This window comes from Podarcis filfolensis, assembly GCF_964270895.1.
Source record: "Podarcis filfolensis genome assembly, chromosome: 2".
Classification (NCBI taxonomy): Eukaryota; Metazoa; Chordata; class Lepidosauria; order Squamata; family Lacertidae; genus Podarcis; species Podarcis filfolensis.
In genome coordinates this window covers 115691973-115711095 of record NC_139605.1, presented here as the reverse complement: position 1 = coordinate 115711095, position 19123 = coordinate 115691973, and the positions used below count along the sequence as shown (strand labels likewise).

Here is a 19123-nt window from a genome sequence, read left to right as displayed (position 1 = left end):
TTTTTGCGCCTTTAACCATGCACAGCTTTTTCAACATAACAGAGAGACACAAGATTTCTGATCAAACGTTGTTTTCACATGGGAGTGCTATGCACTGCCTCCACAGTTGGCGGCAGTAATGCTTATGAAATTCAGCTGCTGGAAACCACCGGAGGGGGGAATGTTTGCCCAAATTCTGCTTGGCTACTGTGATAACAGGAAGCTGGGCTTGATGGGCAAAGGCCTGATCCAGGAGGCTCTCCTCATGTTCTTAAATACATCACAGATTGGTAAGCTTGTGGGCAATTAGAGAGGGGTGTGTGTGTGTGTGTGTGTGTGTGTGTGTGTGTGTAACACCATTTTCATGAATATCTGCAGTCTGTGAATATGGCTGCAATCTGGTCAGTCCAAGTGTCAACTTTCCCCTCTTCTCAATGGTATTACCTTTGCCATTATCCCTTTTGTTCATAAACATAGGCTCTCAAACCCCACACTAGTCAGAAGTCATAAATCATGCTCCCACAAGGCAGATCATAAGGCTTAAAGAGATTCCAACTATTTTTTTTTCTCTTTCAGAAAAGCTCTTGTTCATGCTTTCTGAACATTTGCACGCTTTGATCAAGATCAAGAAGCAAAAAAGAACATGAATAAACTCTTGAATATATGTTAGCTTTGCCAAGTCTCGTGACTGTAGACTAAATCGTAGGCTAAATCACAAGGTATGTCATGTTTGAATTCATGTAAAATTGAAAGAAAATCTAACCTTTCCATATTAAAAAAGAAAATCCTAATGTCTTCTTCCCATGGTCTGGAAGACACAAACGCAGGTGACCCACAATCTATGGACCCAGAGGGCAAATTGATGTGGTCAAGGTCAGTTAATGGGCCAGCATTGTCCCAACTCCACTCCACAGAACACCTCATCCTGCTTCTTTTTTTGGGAGATTTTTCAGGGAAGGATATATCATATGCTTCACAAAACTGTCTGGTTACCCCAAAACCTACTCAACTGTTAGGATCCCCTTAACAACTCTTGCTTGAGAAAGATGGTAACTGCCAACTCCAAAGCAAAGTTATCATCTCCAATAGGAATAGTTCAAGTATATATTTTTTTGCCTTAAGCCTAACAGCTGAGTTTAGCACTCCTCCCTACACAGACGATGGAAAATGGAAATGAAGTCTGAATTCACAAGCAGACAATTAACACATTTCCTTTGCTCAGTGAGTTATGGACAACAGGTTAAAAGCAACATGTACACACTTTTATTCGTAAATAAAATGGGAATCAAGAATAATAATAATAATAATAATAATAATAATAATAATAATAATAATTTATTATTTATACCCCACCCATCTGGCTGGGTTTCCCCAGCCACTCTGGGCGGCTTCCAAAAGAATATTAAAATACTGTGATACATCAAACATTAAAAGCTTCCCTAAACAGGGCTGCCTTCAGATGTCTTCTAAAAGTCTGGTAGTTGTTGTTCTCTTTGACATCTGGTGGGAGGGCGTTCCACAGGGAGGGCGCCACTACCGAGAAGGCCCTCTGCCTGGTTCCCTGTAACTTGGCTTCTCGCAGTGAGGGGACCGCCAGAAGGCCCTTGGTGCTGGACCTCAGTGTCCGGGTAGAACGATGGATACGCTCCTTCAGGTATACTGGACCGAGGCCGTTTAGGGCTTTAAAGGTCAGCACCAACACTTTGAATTGTGCTCGGAAACGTACTGGGAGCCAATGTAGGTCTTTCAAGACCGGTGTTATATGGTCTCGGCGGCCGCTCCCAGTCACCAGTCTGGCTGCTGCGTTGTGGATTAGTTGTAGTTTCCGGGTCACCTTCAAAGGTAGCCCCACGTAGAGCGCATTGCAGTAGTCCAAGCGGGAGATAACCAGAGCATGCACCACTCTGGCGAGGCAGTCCGCAGGCAGACAGGGTCTTAGCCTGCGTACCAGATGGAGCTGGTACACAGCTGCCCTGGACACGGATTTAACCTGTGCCTCCATGGACAGCTGTGAGTCCAAAATGACTCCCAGGCTGCGCACCTGGTCCTTCAGGGGCACAGTTACCCCATTCAGGACCAGGGAATCCTCCACCCCTGCCCGCCTCCTGTCCCCCAGAAACAGTACTTCTGTCTTGTCAGGATTCAATCTCAAAGCACACCCAGAGACCATCTCCAGACTCCACACCCAGGTTGCAGGAATGCATGAGAAGTTGCCACAGAAAATAAAGCTAAACACTACAACAGCATGTTAACGGCCATATCACATAAGAAACAAGATCCTCAAGATGTACAATATGCATAGAAGTTATGTGGGTTGGAAGTGGGAATACTTCTTGGCTGTGAGTCTTGGGGGTCCTGCCTTTTCCCACCTGGGGCCTTGACTGACTCCATCTACAAAAAGCTGAGGCTGCTGAGGACAGAGGCCATTTTGGCCATCTTAGTAGACAGCCAGGTCATCAAGCCTGAACTTCCACAACCACCGACTGACCGCCATGAACCGCCACTGGCGGAATTGGCAGCAGCAGCAGCAGCCTTCTATGCTTTTGATAATATTTTATTCTCTTGTTAATTATGCTGTTTTAAATGTGCATTTTATATTTTGTTTTGAAATGCTTGAGTTTTTTTGTTGTTGTTGCACTTTGCTGCGTTAAATGTGCATTCTGTAGTTGACCTCTTTTGAAATGTTTTATTTTGAAATCTTTAAGATAATATTTTAGTTTCCTGTCAATTTTGTTGCCTTGGACGTGTACTTTATATTTGAATTTCTTTTGTAATGCTTTATTTTGAGTTGTTTCATTTGATGTTTTCATGTTTGTAAAGCCCTTTGACCTTTTTTTCTTAAAAGTATAAAGTGGTATAGAAAAGAAATTAACAACAACAACAAATTGTGGAAAAGGAAAGCAGGCAGAAGGGCACAAAACAATTCCTTTCTGAAAATTCCTAATGAAACAGTATAATAAAGAGTGTGCATAGGAAAATACACAGCTCTAAAATGAAATAAAGTCACAGGTTTGTGGGCGTGATGCACTCAGAGCAAGGTACTCTCTTGATTCATTTGATATGTCAGTAAACGTAGTAGTTTAATTTTGAGATAATAAAAAAAAAAACTTGGCAAAAATCTGTGAGAAATCCAACCTTTCAATCTATTAAGCACTTTAGCCCAACAGAGAACCCTTATGTTGGGGAAACGTTAGTAAAGTATATTCTTTAAAATGTTACATCCCAACTAAAGAACACCTAACCGATATAGCTTCAAAGAATGCATCCCAGTTTATTTTAGAAAAACCAGTTAGAGGTGGGGAAGAGCGATACAAAGCACCCGATTCCTACAGCTAAAATTATTACTATATTTATCCACACTTCTTTTCCCAGTGAATGTTAATATGGAGTTAGAAATGTCTCACATATGAGCTCAGAGAGAAGCAGTTCTAGCCAGCACATACATTACAGAAGCGTAACCCCAACAGCCTGAACATACAGGAACACATTTATTTGTATTAAAAATAAAACAAATTACAGGAGGGGGCTGCACTCCAAAAATGGGAAAGGAATGTTTAAGCAGCTCATATTCAGATGCCTACAGGAAACAAAAGGCATTTCAGAACCCCCAATCTGCATTGACCTAAGGACCAAATTCTCCCTCATCCCTGTACAAATAAAGATCTCACTGAACTTTTCACTCATGGGTTTCTTTGACTTGGTATGCATGGCCAAAAATATCTCAGAGGCCCTACCATGTTGTTACATGCTTTACAGCAGTTGGCTGCATTTCCGAGGTCTAGTGCAGATGGAGTTGGTGAAAGGTTTCTGAATCCTTTCATACATGAAGAGGGAATGAAAAGGTATACGAACTGCTGCTCATGCTCTGCTGCTCCCATATATGATGATATAACCCTCTCTCACAAGAAGAGCCAGATTCACAAACCTATTAAGCAGGAGTATTTTTATTTAAACTTTGAAAGAGCCCCCTGTTCCGAGCAAGCTCTTTCTAGACAGCTGCTTTGATCACTGGTAAATAGTAGTGCAGTAGGTACATTGCGATTCTGCTCTTCACACACAGATTTTGATAACAAAATGCAGACTGCAGCATCCTAAAAGAACGAGGCCCTAAGAAAAATGTTTTTTAGTGACTAGTCCTTCAGGCTGCTTAAACCAGTTTAAAAATATCTTTAGCTAGTACCCAGGGAAGCCTCAGAATCTCTTGAAGAGAGCAAAGAAGACAGAAAGCATAAAAGGATTTGAAGCAGTCAGAAATTAGACTTCTCCCCTAGTAGTGGGACTAGTAAAAGAGTAGAAAAAGCTATGCAAAGTGTATATTTCATTTGCCTCAACTGCAATGTGTATCAGATCACAAATAATCTCTTCTTAGTGCTGCTGGTAGCTAGAGTTGGGCAACCAGCACAGAACCCATCCTCCTAAATTTAAGTACAGAATACCGTACATAGAGCAATGGCCAATGATGTATGGGGTAGAATACTGTGGTACCTCGGTTTACGAACTTAATCCGTTCCGGAAGTCCGTTCTTAAACTGAAACTGTTCTTAAACCGAGGTGCGCTTTCCCTAATGAGGCCTTCCGCCGCCAGTGCCCTTCCACCGTTCGGCTTCCGTTCTTAGACCGAGGTAAAGTTCGCAAACCGGGATACTACTTCCGATTTTGCAGAGTTCATAAACCGAACAGTTCGTAAACAGGGCTGTTCTTAAACCGAGGTACCACTGTAGTAGAGGAATGAGACTGGAGACAATGAGACAGGGGAATTAAACTCTCTAACATTATTTTAATATCATACCTGAAAGGGATTGGGAAATGTTCATCAATTAATGGAGGCCAATGTGTTGATCCCGGGGGGTGGGGGCTAGATAAGTCACCTGCTCTTACGAGTGCTACTAAAAAAACATATGAACATGCATTCACAGACAGAAGGATTGTCAACCACTTGACAGGCCACAGGGTGACCTTAATTGTCTTCAAAAAGCAAATAGTCCCTATGAATGCAGAGACGCATTTATGAAAACCAGGAATGTCCGTGTAAAGAAATCTAGCATTCAGGAGCTGACGCTTCTGTACACTGAATAATTTCGTTCCCCTTACGCATGGTCTCTAGTCACAAATAATTCAGCCATTTACTAGTATGTTCCATCACTTCCGAATTTCCTCCTTCTTCTTGCCACTACACTGACACTTGAAAGCAAAATATAGATTCTTAAACCATGGTCTGTGTACCACTCAGGGGGTCTACAGAAAAGCTGTGGTCAATAATATCTGTATTTGGCTCAGCATTTGGTTTATTTTTCTGATTGTGATGATCCAATACCATTTGCCAAGGCCAGATTATTACAGAAGCTTACAAGGCTCTGCCTCAAATCCAATAATAATCATAATATGACACTTATGCAGTCTACCAACTTTCCCCTAAAAACTGACAAGTTAAAATGGCCCTTTTTGGTGGCCTAGGGCCTGTGATTTTCATAATATGGCACAGGATTGATGATAATGATGGTGTCAGTGCTGAAGAAAAGAAAGTTATTTTTCTTCATATTTAATCCACAAAACATCGATCACATTGAAAAGGCAATGTTATGGATATTAAAAACATGAGTTATGTGAGTTTTCAGTTGATTCATAGAACAAAATAAGTTTATTATATGGTCCACCAAGATATCCTCCACCAATTTTCAAGTTCTCCACAGGGAGAAAATGCTTGAAACCTGCTAATAGGGAAGATTCCAAATTCCACTCCTCATAAGCAAATTCAGAATAAAGCATGCAAATCATATTCATGTGAAAGATATGCAAAAAAATTCTATGATTCTATTCATTTTTCAATAGCTTATTTGAAAGAAATCTGCTGTATTTAAACTTGAGTTAAATGTGTAATACAACTGAAAAATGTTGGTCACAATTGAAAAATGTTGCTACCACAGAATGCAACAAAGGAAAAAGATATAAATGGTTGCAGGAAGATTTTGCAGGAATATGTTCAATAAAAACTAAGATTTGAAAACTTTTGTGAGTTAGAGGTTCTTAATTTGGATAATATTTATTCAGAGTCTGTTGGGGCGAAAGCTGCTTTTTATAGGAGATAGACAGGCGAGCATTTCCTTTGGGAATGAAGGGAGGGAGAAAGGTTGTTTGAATGACTAATATATTAGCAAACAAGGGTTGATAATTTAGTATTTTACGGTGTATTAGTATTTTAGTATTTTGGCATCCATAAAGAGGTGCAGTGCATCTCATTAGGACTAGGACATTAGCTGCATCAGAAAATGTCATCACTGTGCCATTATACTTGTTTTAACAGGCAACAATCAGACTTTTATAAGATAGTTATATCATTCTACATCCTTTCATTGGTTCAGTTTAAAGCCAGTATTTGCAGTTTCCAGTTTGGAAAATGGTAAGTGTACAAAACCAGCATGTTATTTAGGGTACCAAGAATGGAGATCCCTGGAACTCTTTGAATACACAGACCTAATTACGCTACTCTCAAAGCAGCTTGCATCCGTCAACAGAACTAGAGGTTCTCACTGTTCTGTTGTTAAATGGGATTGATTTAAAATGGCAGTTCACAAGAATGGATGGCTATTTCGTAAAATAAAAACTGCACTATTGTCGCAGTCGTCAGTCACCTTCACAGTCTTGCCTCTGCAGTGAAAAAACTGGTAATGAGATTACATCCCATTTAGACATTTCTGAGAATATTCTCTGCACCAATAACCTAGAGAGGAATCCAAAGTGCTTTTCTTAGCAACAACAAAATTAAATTCATGTGCTATTAATCATTCATATTGCCAGTAGAAGAGGTGGCTACAAAATTGACTTCTACTTCAAAATGGGGCTGCTTTGATTAACTGCATTTTCTTCCCTTTTTAAAATTGTGGTTCTAGAATGACTGAAATCTTTATCAGGAACTTGACTGAAGCAGGCAACAGCAGCTCATGCTTGGAACCAGCAAGAACTAGGCATTGGGTATTCAAGAAATTAAAGGAAATTGTAATATATGATTATATGGGGTTTTTTTAAAAATCTATCCTCTTGATGACGAGAATAACGTTATTTGCAAACAGAATTGAAACAGAATGACACCTTTTTAGTATCTGAGTATTCCTGACAATCTCCAAGCCTACAAGGTTTCAAAAGTCATTTAAATAAGTGTTCCTCAGCACACAGCAGCAGAATTGTCAGACTCTTTCTGCACTATCCTTTGATAGTACCCAGCAGATGTACCTCTGCTGAGAAACTTCTGCATATCTAAGATGGAACCCCTGCAAGTTACCGTATTTTTTGCTCTATAAGACGCACCAGACCACAAGACGCACCTAGTTTTTGGAGGAGGAAAACAAGAAAAAAAATATTCTGAATCTCAGAAGCCAGAACAAGAAGAAAGTGAAAGCAGCAATCCCTCTTGCTGTTCTGGCTTCTGTGATAGCTGCGCAGCCTGCATTCGCTCCATAAGACGCACACACAGTTCCCCTTACTTTTTAGGAGGGAAAAAGTGAGTCTTATAGAGCAAAAAATACGGTACATTTTGGTGGTTTCTATGGAACGAAGTCTGAAAAACAATCAAGGCAGGTCCAACCATTAAGCTTATGCTAGAGCTGGAAAACAGGTTTGTGGCAAGTTTCCTGGGGCCAGTCTCCCAACCTCAGCTATATTATTCTATTTGAGTTTGAATGCTGCGGGCTGCCAGATCTGGTTGCTTATTGTCTCCCAGATAAGTTGTCTTTGATAGTGTTACCAAAACCAAAGCACCAAAATGCTATTAACAAGAATGTGCATGTCCTGTTAATTGCTATCCACTACATGTTTTGGAAAACAGTTTTGTCTTTTTCTCTGTACACTTGAACTCGTCTTAATATAGCCTCATCAAATTTTGCTCGATGGTTCCCGAGATCAAGGAGGATGATTCTGTCCATGTCTGCATAAAAGCTGATACTATTTTGAACAAAAGGGGCGGGCTGGACCTTTCAAAATTTTAACCACTTATTTCAAAACTCTGCTGGTTATTTGTTGTTTGTTTTAGAATTCCCTAGCTTTGCTGGGCACTTTCCATTTGTCCTTGATAATCTTAATCTATAAATAGTACGACATCTGTTACTGTGATGTGCCACTTCATTGCCTGACTAATTCTGATGGCTTCAGGTTGGAGACTGAAGTATTTTGCATCACTACCAGGGGAGACGAATTTAGTGTTCAAACTACATGTGTAAGTGTTCACACATGCAGAGGGTTCCCAGCCTCCCTGTATTTTGTTTTGGTCCTCTTAGTCTACGGGGAGGGGGGTATAATTTGAGCAAAACTGAAGCAGGGGATTAGTGGGTGGGGTTTGTTGATTTTAGGAATTCAAACATTGGACTAAATAATTCATATGACTGATGTGTGAGCAGGTACATGTTCAGAAGCATGTGCATGAAGAAGAAAGTGATTTCTGGGTTTCACATTTCTATATGGGTTTAAAGGTACATCCCAGAAGACTGATGACCCCTGCTTATAGTGCATCAGTTTCCATACCAAACTCTGAATTACAAATACAGTAAGCCTGCAACTTACGTTTCAGGGATCGCACCTAAAGCCAAAATCACATATAATCAAAACACATTGGGTTCAATGGCAGGAAGGATTGCCAAAGTCCACCCCCCCCCCCAGTGTGTCAAGTTGAATGAGCCCGAGTTAAATGTATGTACGTTATGGGTTTACTGTATATATATTTAGAATGCAGAAAATTTAAGACATTCCAAAGTACTCTGAAATTGGGGGTGGAGACAGAAGTGCTAAATTTGGTGTTTTGATTAAACACACAGATGGCAGTGCCTTGCCTAAGGAGCAATGCAAATCAAACACTCACTGCTTGATCTCCTTCAACTGAATATTTGCCCCAAGCCAGGGATAATCACTCATAAATACAAAACATTTGACTTCATGGCCTTTTTGTGGCTTCCAGCTTGATGAACAGCAGTCAGCTACAGAATTCGAAGACATAAAAATGGTCATTGAGGTTATCTCCCCGTCCCCCTACGCTTCCTTGGTAGAAACCAAGTAGTACAGCCACCTCAAACTGATGAGTCAAGACACCCAGCTGTCAAGGTAAACACAGGCAGACACACCACCACCTCCAAGATCTTTAATGCCTTGGATCCCCAAATAATCTTGACTAAGCTGACTGACCGCTACTTCCATTGGCAGACGCTCGAAATTGTTACTGTTCCATCCAAACAATAGTACCTCACCCCAGCTTTGTGACATTATTCTCAAAGAGGTCTGCATGAAAACTGATTCAAACGTAATACAGAGGAACGGTGTGATATGGGTTTCGGGATGCAGCTGGTTCTCAGAAGATTGTATTCCCCTTGGGTTATCAGGCTCACAGTTTGGGATATCGCTTGATCTAGTGCAGCTATTGGTTTGTTGTTGTTTTTGCAAACCTGGCATTGATTTGGCATATTCATAGATTTAATTTTGAGGATTTATTTGATAAAGAAAAGCAGGGCATCCTTTATTTGATTAAATGCATTTGTAGGACTGAAGAGAAAGTGCATTGTGTAAGATCGTCCGTTACTTGCTAGCCTGTGGAGTAAAACTGTACCATTGCAGTAATCCTCAGAGCTAACCACAAACCACACATCAGCTCAAATCACTATTGCCAGGATACTCAAGAGTCTATAAAGAAAATACATGCAAGCACACCTCCTTTTTTACTAAGGGAGGCAATTTTATTAAACCACCAGCCATTAATACATTTAGACGTGAGCACAAGTTGCCCATGAAGTTCTCACCACCAAGCCCTAGTAACTGAACTTAGTGATCCTGAATATCAGGTGCTGAAGATGCACCACTTGCATACGGCACTTAAAATGTATTATTTTAGGACCCACCTTATTCCGATGATTGAAGTTGTTTTAAACTGTTTTTAATATTGTGTTTTAATTATTGTAACCTGTCCTAGGACCTTGGGGGTGAAGGGCAATTAATTAAGATTAATAATAACAACAATTATATTAATAAAAGGGCCCTGCTGATACAAGCCCAAGATATAGGCCCAAGATACAAAATTTAAAAAAGGGGTGCCATCCAGAACCTTTGTACCAGGGAATCCTACATGGAAGTGCCTTCTGTGTAGAGCAGTGATTCACAGATTGAACTTATGCAAGTACTTTGCAAAGAACCACAGTAGAATTTTCAGTCTCCTTGAGGAAACTGGAGGACTGAAGCTGACGGTTTAAGATTGTGTATCAAACCTATTGCTTGAGTACATCTCTCAACATGGAAAAGGTTTTCAACTGGGTGCCCATGTACCCTACGCTACACAGGACAATCCTCTATTTGAAGGATGAAAATGTAATCTAAATATAAAGAAGGGAGAATGGAAAGTGTTTTGTAGCTCCCCATTAACAGTTAACACCTGGACAGTAGACTGAACAGGTACCCAATCTTCTGGTCACAGTTTGCTCACTCTGTTGAGAAGCACTGTATTTCTATTGGAAGTGTGAAAGTTATTTCTAAATCTGCATATTTTTCTCTGTATATCAGCATATGCAAATCTGTATCCTCTTTTTTTCTGTCATACGTTTCCTCTTTTTTTGGTGATGTGATAGTGGCCATCCAACTTTTCCAAAAGGCAACAATGAGCAAGCTGTTTTTTTAACACTGCAGTGCGCAAGTTCCTCTCCACCTCCCCAGATCATGGCCTAAAGGTTTACATTTCATGACACCTCCAAAGCAGAATGTAATCAAATGGACTGGCTCTTATTTAGAAGAGGAAAGGATCTGGAGAGCTGTCCAGAGTAATTTTCATTTGACAGACAAGTGCTTGTGTTGATACAGCACAGCATGTGGGGCTCAACTGGTTCTTAGGTCTGCAATGAATCCTCACAGTAAGAATGATTAAGCTTTCAGGTTACTGGAAGTGCTGCTATTAAACAATATTTAAGCCTTTCATTATATTTTAGAGCACAGAACACGTTATAATGCTCTTGTAGTTAAAGGTCTGTCAACATTTCCATTTTAGACCCTCATTTTTAAGAGGTTTATAATTTGGTAATAAAAATTCATTCTAGGCTGGAACTTGGCATACAGGAGCTCAGCCCAGGAGCTTTTTCTTTATTATCCAATTTGGTTTAAATTGGTTTGGCCATTTTTAAGTTATAGGCATGTTAAAAAATAAATGTTCACTGGCTTCAAATGACTTTTCAAACTTATTATTTAAAAATTAGCTCAGCACTCCCAGTTAGAAAGTGATCCCTTTTTGAGCAAAATGCAAAAAGGGGGAAAACCCCCACCTCTTTGTTGCTAATATGGAGTAATAACCCTTACTAGCATTGCTTGAAGCCTTAGGCATTAAGCCAGCGAGTTTTGTTTCTATGATTCCAGAATAAGTGTATTGTGCAACAAAATCCACATTCTAAATAGGGCCTGCTGGATCAGACCAATGGCATGCCTGGTCCAGCATCCTGTTCTCAATGGCCAACCAGATGCCTATGGCACTCCAGCAAGAAGGACCTGTGTGTGAGAGCGCTCTGCCCTCCTGCACTTTCCAGCAGCTGGTGTTCAGAAGCCTATTGCTTCTGACCATGGAAGAAGAGCAGAGCCATCGTGTCTTGTAGCCATTGATAGCCTTTATCTCCATAGGTAAAAGGTAAAGGGACCCCTGACCGTTAGGTCCAGTCGTGACCGACTCTGGGGTTGCGGCGCTTTACTGGCCGAGGGAGCCGGTGTACAGCTTCTGGGTCATGTGGCCAGCATGACTAAGCCGCTTCTGGCGAACCAGAGCAGCGCACAGAAACACCATTTACCTTCCCGCTGGAGCGGTACCTATTTATCTACTTGCACTTTGACATGCTTTCAAACTGCTAGGTTGGCAGGAACAGGGACCAAGCAACGGGAGCTCACCCTGTTGCGGGGATTCGAACCGCTGACCTTCTGATCAGCAAGTCCTAGGCTCTGTGGTTTAACCCACAGCGCCACCCGCGTCCCCTTTACCTCCATGGATTTGTCTAATTCTGTTTTAAAGACATCCAAAACGATGGCCGTCACCGCCTCCTGTGGGAGAATTCCATAGCTTAACTGCGCACTACATGAAAAAGTACTTTCTTTTGTCTGTCCCAAATCTTCCCAACATTCAGATTCTTTGGATGTCCACAAATTCTAGTGTTGTGAGAGAGGGAGAAAAACTTTTCTCTACCCATTTTCTCCACCCTATGTCTAATTTTATGTGTCTTTATTGTGTCTCCTTTTTTGATCTGGGGAATAATAGCGCATCTCCAGGACTCAATCACTCTCAGGGCCCAGTATCACTATGAACAATTTAGTGGATGAGTCTGGCCCTTTTAAGGTTTCTAGCTTGCTGGAGTTGATTCCCTCTTTGACATACAGAGTGACACCACCTCCAGTATGTCCTTCCCTGTCCTTTCTATAGGGTTAGGATACAGATAATCATGCCCAACTGGTACTCTCCATTCCACCAGGTTTCCATTATGACCACTCTATCAGTGCTATCCTCTAAGGCCAAAGCACTCTAGGTCTCCCATCTTGGATCATAGGCTTCTAGCATTTGTACATAAACACTTATATTCAGTGTCTCCCTTTATGTTCCTTTGACACTTGTGCTTTGGCCTAGATTTGGCATGTAGGGGCCTTGGTGATGGGCCAAAGCAAATCTAGTTAGACCACACTGATTATTCCAACATGACAAAGATACATGTCTTTGGCCATTTTTCTATCAACCCTGTATTGGAGCCATTAAAACGAGAGCAATGCAATTATCAGAACCGGCCCTCATGGTGTCTCTGCACAGCTGGTTCTCGGCTGCAGATTCTGGTTTTGCACCAGATGAGTCTTTCTGAGAAAGGAATGCCCCAGATGGGATACTGAAAATATTCTCTTACCAGTCATTAGCTGCCTCATCTCAGATGGCAGGGACAGCCTCTGGTCAATTATCTCAACATACAAGAAGGTTGACATGGGAATAGGCAGTTTTTCAAGTGCCTATGCCTCAAGCTATGGCAATTTTAAAGTGCCAGAACTTTGAATTGTGTGTGGAAACAGATTGGCAATCACTGCACTTCTCAACGTAGGGTATTACGTGACCAGTTCTTGGTCCCAGCTAGTAGTCTGGCAGCTGTATTCTGATCAAACTGAAGCTTTCTGCCAGTCTTCAAAAAGGTAGCTTCATATATAAAACATACTGCAGTAGTCAATCCTGGATATTACCTGAACATGGATAACGCCCCCAACTGAGAAAAAGCACTCCATGCTGTAAATGCTACTTGAGGAACCCGCGGACTGTGAACCTAATGCTTTAGGGAAGGGATGAAGAGTTCCTTTTGGCTGGTGGGCCAAATTCAATTGTGGCCAATTCTTTCTAGGCCATATTAGACAGGTAGGCAGGTCTGCTCACCTGCCAATTATCTGACATCATATGACATTAGTTGGATCTAACTCCCTGCCTGTGCTGCTGATTGTTCCTTTGAAAGCATTGCTTGCATTTGGCACCATTTAAATGTGTCACGAATTTGGCCCGTGGGGTGGAGGTGTCTTATGCTTTCTTGACGGGGAGTGCAATCCCGTCTAAAAGAAGTGGAACACTATTTCCCAAAGGAGATAAACTGTCTGTTCACAGCACCTCCATATTGCCAGGATTATGTTTCTTTCTTTTTTTGGTCTCTCATCCGGCCCATTACCAACAGCAGTCACTGGCTCAGAACTTTCTCTCATTTTCACCTAAGCCAATTAAATAGAGCTGGGTGTTATAAAAGTACCGCCAACACTTCCCACTAAATCTCTGGATGATCTTTCCCTGAAGTTCCATGTAGATGCTAAAAAGTTTGGGGGCAAGATAGAATTCTGCAAAATCCTTAAGATCTCCGGAACCCAGCTGGAGAATCCCTCCTCCCAATGTTATTGGACAGGAAGGGAAAGTATGTAGTTTGGCCTAACTGGTCCACATATCCTGCAGTTATTTCACAAGACCAGGCAATGCTGTTGTCTAAAAGCAGATCAAAAGGAATGGGGGAAATGTAGGGAAGTATGGACCTTTAGGAGAGGGATTCTGGCAAAGAGCTAACTAACACAAGAGTAAAATTCAGGGATTTAAAAGTTAAAGGGAGATGCTTCCCTTTCATATTTACTTTTCTAGCAGAGAGACATTCATTGTGCATTAGTTTGGATTTAGGCTATGTGATCAACTCTCAGTAACCAACTAACAACCCAGTTATCCAAGTGGAGGAAGGAAGAAACTACTCTCAAAATGGATGCAAGGTTTTGTGTTCAAAAGCATCAATGTACTTATACGAGATCTTTTCTACAATCACGTGATTTGCCACTAAAAAGTCAAAGAAAGCAAGGGCAGCCTGTCACTGGAAATCTTCTTGAAAGAAAGAGAGGGCACCTTCTCTCTTCCCCCCTCCCTCTTTCTAATACAAGAGCTTGTATAACAGGAATAATCTATATTGGTTTGTATTATACCAGCTATAAAACACACCTTGGCTTCAGTGCCATGTTTAACCAATCACAGAAGCCATTTGTTGGCTCGTATATTACAAAGCAATAGAGATTTAAGGGATAATGGTTATAGTGGCAGAGTATACAAAGCAATAAACTACTTTTGGAGGTTGGTTAAATGCCAAGTGGTGCTGAGGCTTCAGTGCCATAAACATTATTTCTATTATATGACAAGATAAGAGGATACAATAAAGCACAAAGAGGGGGAGTCATTTTCTGGCCTCATGCAGGTTCTGAGCTTTTGATTTCTTGGATGTTCTGCAGATGACACCCTTAGAAGCATAGGCTTAAGGGGAATAAATTCTCCGGGAGGTGGGTTTAAAAAGCAGACAATTGTTTGAGGAAATGGCTTGTATAAAAGTAGTGATGCGATCAGACTCTAAGTGGTGATTTGTGGTAAGTATTAAAAAGTGAAATGTTCCAATTTTTTTCCTTGGTAGCTGTCTAAATTCTCTGCCTTCCAGAATACAGCCAGTGTTACTGCACTACTCATAAAAAAAAATTTCTATCCTACAAGGCAGTTGTACTGGATAAAGCACACTAATGACAGCCTTCTATTTTAAATACTTTATAACACCATCTACAAATTTCATATGTTTGGGATTTTAAAAAGTGAGTGGAAAGGGAACTCATAGCGTTAACATTGAGCTGCTATATTTTGTGACAGCCAGGCAACGAGTGAATTGCACCTTTCAGTTGAGTTGTGGTTTTTTTTAAGCTACAAAAGGGAGGGTTGATTTGTTTTTAGTCTTATGGTACTGCAACATGCTCAGTATGTCCTGTGGCAGATCTTGGGTATCTTGTCTATTCAAGGGATATGGGTTGTGTGTACCCTGCTTAGGGTTGTATTGATGGCACAGATGTTGCAGAAGCACCCTACTATGTGACCAGTTATATTTAATTTTGCTGGCCACTAAAATACACTAATCCAAAAAGCATCTACAAGCAGATGTGGTGAGCTGAGCTGTGAATTGAACATGGGGTGCTTCGCCGTGAGCAAAAAACAAACTGATCCCACTCCATCTGCATCCCTGATGTGGCAATTTTATTGTGTGAAATGGCCATCAGCTCCTTTCTCTACTGACGGCAATTTTATGTCTCTAAGACAGTTAATACAAGAGTGTATTTCAGTAGGTCTAATGAGAAGGTTGCATCATTATACATTTTTAAGTCAATACCTTTCTGCTTTAATGACATCGCTAAAGTTTATTGCTCACATTCAGCTCCACTGAGGATGTGTTTTATTATCTCAGAGTATTTTAAATAGCTTTAGAAGATTATTTTAAGTAGCCATTGGGGATGCCCAGTGTCTCTGCCAACTATTTGGATCTATTTCACTTGACACTTTCGGCTAAAACACAGAGCTGCTTCTTACAACAAGTTTTCTCCTCTGCATAGATATCACAGTACTGTCAAAATGTCTATGTTAAACTGACACTTTCAAACATTATGTACATGAAGCTTGCTATTACAGTCTGTACAGAGGGGCAATTTTATTAGTCTTGTGTGAAAAATTAAAACTTATGTAAATAACGGAACTTTATCCATTTGGTTGGATTACTATATTACTGTGAATATACAGAAATAAATAGCCTGGGGGAAAGGCATTTAAGCCCTCAATATAGCTATTTGGGTACACTTTGACTGTATCTGTTTCTCTTCAATATCAGTATATCAATAAGCAGAAAACCTGATGTTCAGAAACTCATCCGAGTTTGTATATTATGGCAACTAAGAGCAGGAAAGGCCAACAGACCACCGATTTCCCCAAAACGAAAACACCTCCCTAACTCTCAAATACATGTTATGTAAATATAAAGTATTCTACAATATTCTTTTTTTTAATAGATATTTATTAGAATTTTACAACACATAAAAAACAAACAAATCCACACAAAAAACCAAAAAATACACACTTAATAAAAAAGAAAAAAAGAAAAAGTCCACTTTTATATTTCAAGGTTCTATAACCCTCTTTCCTGACCTCCTCACATCTCCCTTTTTTGTGTTCCTCTTTATTCCGTCAAATTCAGCAAATTCTAACCCTCTTTCATATCTCATTTATAATTGTGTACTCCCACTTGTTATATCTCTAATTACCCCTCTTTTTTAAATCCTTTTTTTTCATAGCTCTTTTAACTATATCCCAAATGCCGTGTTACCTTTAGATCCCACATCATTTTAACACTCAAACAATTTACTATATTTCTGTAGATAATCTTTAAATTTTTTCCAATCCTCTTCCATCAACTCTTCTCCCAGGTCAGTGTTCTACAATATTTTTACTCCAGAAATTGCAACTCTGGGTTTAAAATTATAGGGCAACAGGTTTAATTTAAACAATAGCTTTCAAACTACCAGTCCAAAACAGCCAAGAACCTTCCAGAGATAAGACTATGGAATAGATTTCCTTGGAGGTTTCCAAGGCAAGGCTGGCCAAACAGCTATCAATGTGACTTTAGGCTGTGGATATCTTGTCTCAGGGCAGGAACTGCCAATGGGCAGTGATTAAATGTGATTATACTATCCTACACATGAAGTGCTTAGGTAGCGCCTGAAAAACAAACAAACAAACAAACAAACAAACAAACAAACCGCAAACCAAAGACTTGTTTCTCTTCAACTACATTTAAACAACTCGTTTTGAGAGCATAGTCTGTGTGCCAATGTGATGTAGTGGTAAGTGCTGGAATTAAACAGAGGAGAACTGAGATTAAGCCACTGTTCAACCACAGAGCTTATTGGGTGATTTTGGGCTAATCGTTATCTCCCAGCCTAATTTACCTCAGAAGATTATTAAAAGCATAAAAGATATGGATCACAACCACAACCCCTGAAGCACTTTGGAGGAAGAATTAAAATAAAAAGAATCTGTCTCCACTCCAGCAGATATTAGACATTTGTTGTCAGTGACTAGGGGCAATCAAGTAGTAACAGGATGCGTACTACCACTACCGCCATCGACACCCCATTTTCAAACTAGGTTTCCTGAAGTCTTTATAAGGCCTGTTCATACACCCAACAGTAGGTGCTTGAAAAACTCTGGATCCAATCTGGATTTATGTAGAGTTTACTCCTTAGCCTTTTAGCAATGCAGCAGAGGTTTAGGATCAGAGATTTCCTTCTCCTAGATAGGCTACTTTCCCAGGCTGATGAGCCCCCTCTGCCCCTCACTCCCCTCTACAGTAGATGCAGAAACCACGCAGAAACCACTTTCTTGATCACTGGACCCAGTTTTGGTATTGTCCGCCTAATCTGCCAGGACCTGTCTTTGCATGCAGGGGAAGCCCCTAATTGATGAAGAGTTTGAGACCCATTGGCCACCCTCACCTGGTTTAGCCAGTCAGCCCAAGCCATTCTTGGGGTGTGGCTGCTGTTGCATGCTGACAGCTTCTAGGAGCTACAGGCGAGAGCTGACTGCAGGGTGAGGACCAAAGGTGGACAAACTATCCCAGGAGCATGAGCTGTCCTCCACCAGAGGTAGTACCCCTCCCCTAACCCCCCCATACACCCCAATATTTGACTAGATGGCCAAATAGGAGGGCTTATGAGAGCTTCAAACTGGAATTGGAAGTCAGTTAAAAAAAACCACCTTCTTTAAATTAAAATATATCCATCTACAAAGGATTTCAGATGGTACATTCCAGGTGAAAACTGAAAGGTTTCAAAACTGTTCAGAGGGCAGCGTTTGATATGTTTTTCTTTGCAACCATGAGGGCTAGACGCATACCCTAAAAAAGTTGAAGTTAATGTGACTTAGAACTGTTTACAGTCTCAGGGACAGGAAGTTTTCGATCCCCCTGCCTCCACTCCCTCTCTAAGAGACACATTCTTGTCAAGCAACCACTTTAGGGCAGGAGCTGGAATGGAAAGATTGTCACCTGTCCTCTTAGAAAAGAAACTAGATAAACGACCTTCAGCTGAATCTTTTTAAAAGAAGTATATGCAGCACATTTAGAACTCAGCTGTGTCACATCAAGCTTACTGCTGGGAAGTGATCATGTACAGAATCCAAAAATAACAGCCATTAAAGACCTAGCAACCAAAAACATGTTTACAGGCCCATTAAAAGCCCAGTAGCTTGGATTATAGGGTGGAGGGGATAGCAAGCTCATCAAAATCAGTTTTAGGTCACCGTCCCTTCATCACAACAGCACTTTCCAAAAAAACAATAGAATGGAAGAAATTGGGAATCAAGTTAATTGGTGCCACAAATGCTGCAATAATGAATGAACATTTCATATTGTTAACGTGCTTTCAAGACAGAAGTGGAAAGGCTCTGCAGCAATACTTTTCAGCTTGTATTTCAAATTTATTTCACTTGCTCTTACTTGTTCCTGCTCTTCCCTGACCTCACCAAACACTCCAGTAAAGAGAAGGGATGGCGGAGAATTTTGTTTGGTTCACATTTTTTCAGCATATTGATCCAATAAAGGTAAAGGTAAAGGTACCCCTGCCCATATGGGCCAGTCTTGCCAGACTCTAGGGTTGTGCGCTCATCTCACTCTATAGGCCGGGAGCCAGCGCTGTCCGCAGACACTTCCGGGTCATGTGGCCAGCGTGACAAGCTGCATCTGGCGAGCCAGCGCAGCACACGGAACGCCGTTTACCTTCCCGCTGGTAAGCGGTCCCTATTTATCTACTTGCAC

General features: G+C 40.9%; 1 protein-coding gene and 1 long non-coding RNA gene across 2 annotated transcripts in view; both read right to left on the bottom strand.

Annotated features, from left to right (window-relative positions):
- LOC310755899 (cyclic AMP-dependent transcription factor ATF-7) overlaps positions 1 to 19123 on the bottom strand; it is a 115842-nt gene that overhangs the window by 63815 nt on the left and 32904 nt on the right. The window lies entirely within an intron of this gene.
- LOC310756045 lies at positions 13516 to 18779 on the bottom strand. Its single transcript, XR_014544681.1, has 2 exons — positions 16870 to 18779; positions 13516 to 16308 (listed from the first exon to the last, which is right to left on the bottom strand). It is a non-coding gene; the product is annotated as an uncharacterized lncRNA (long non-coding RNA).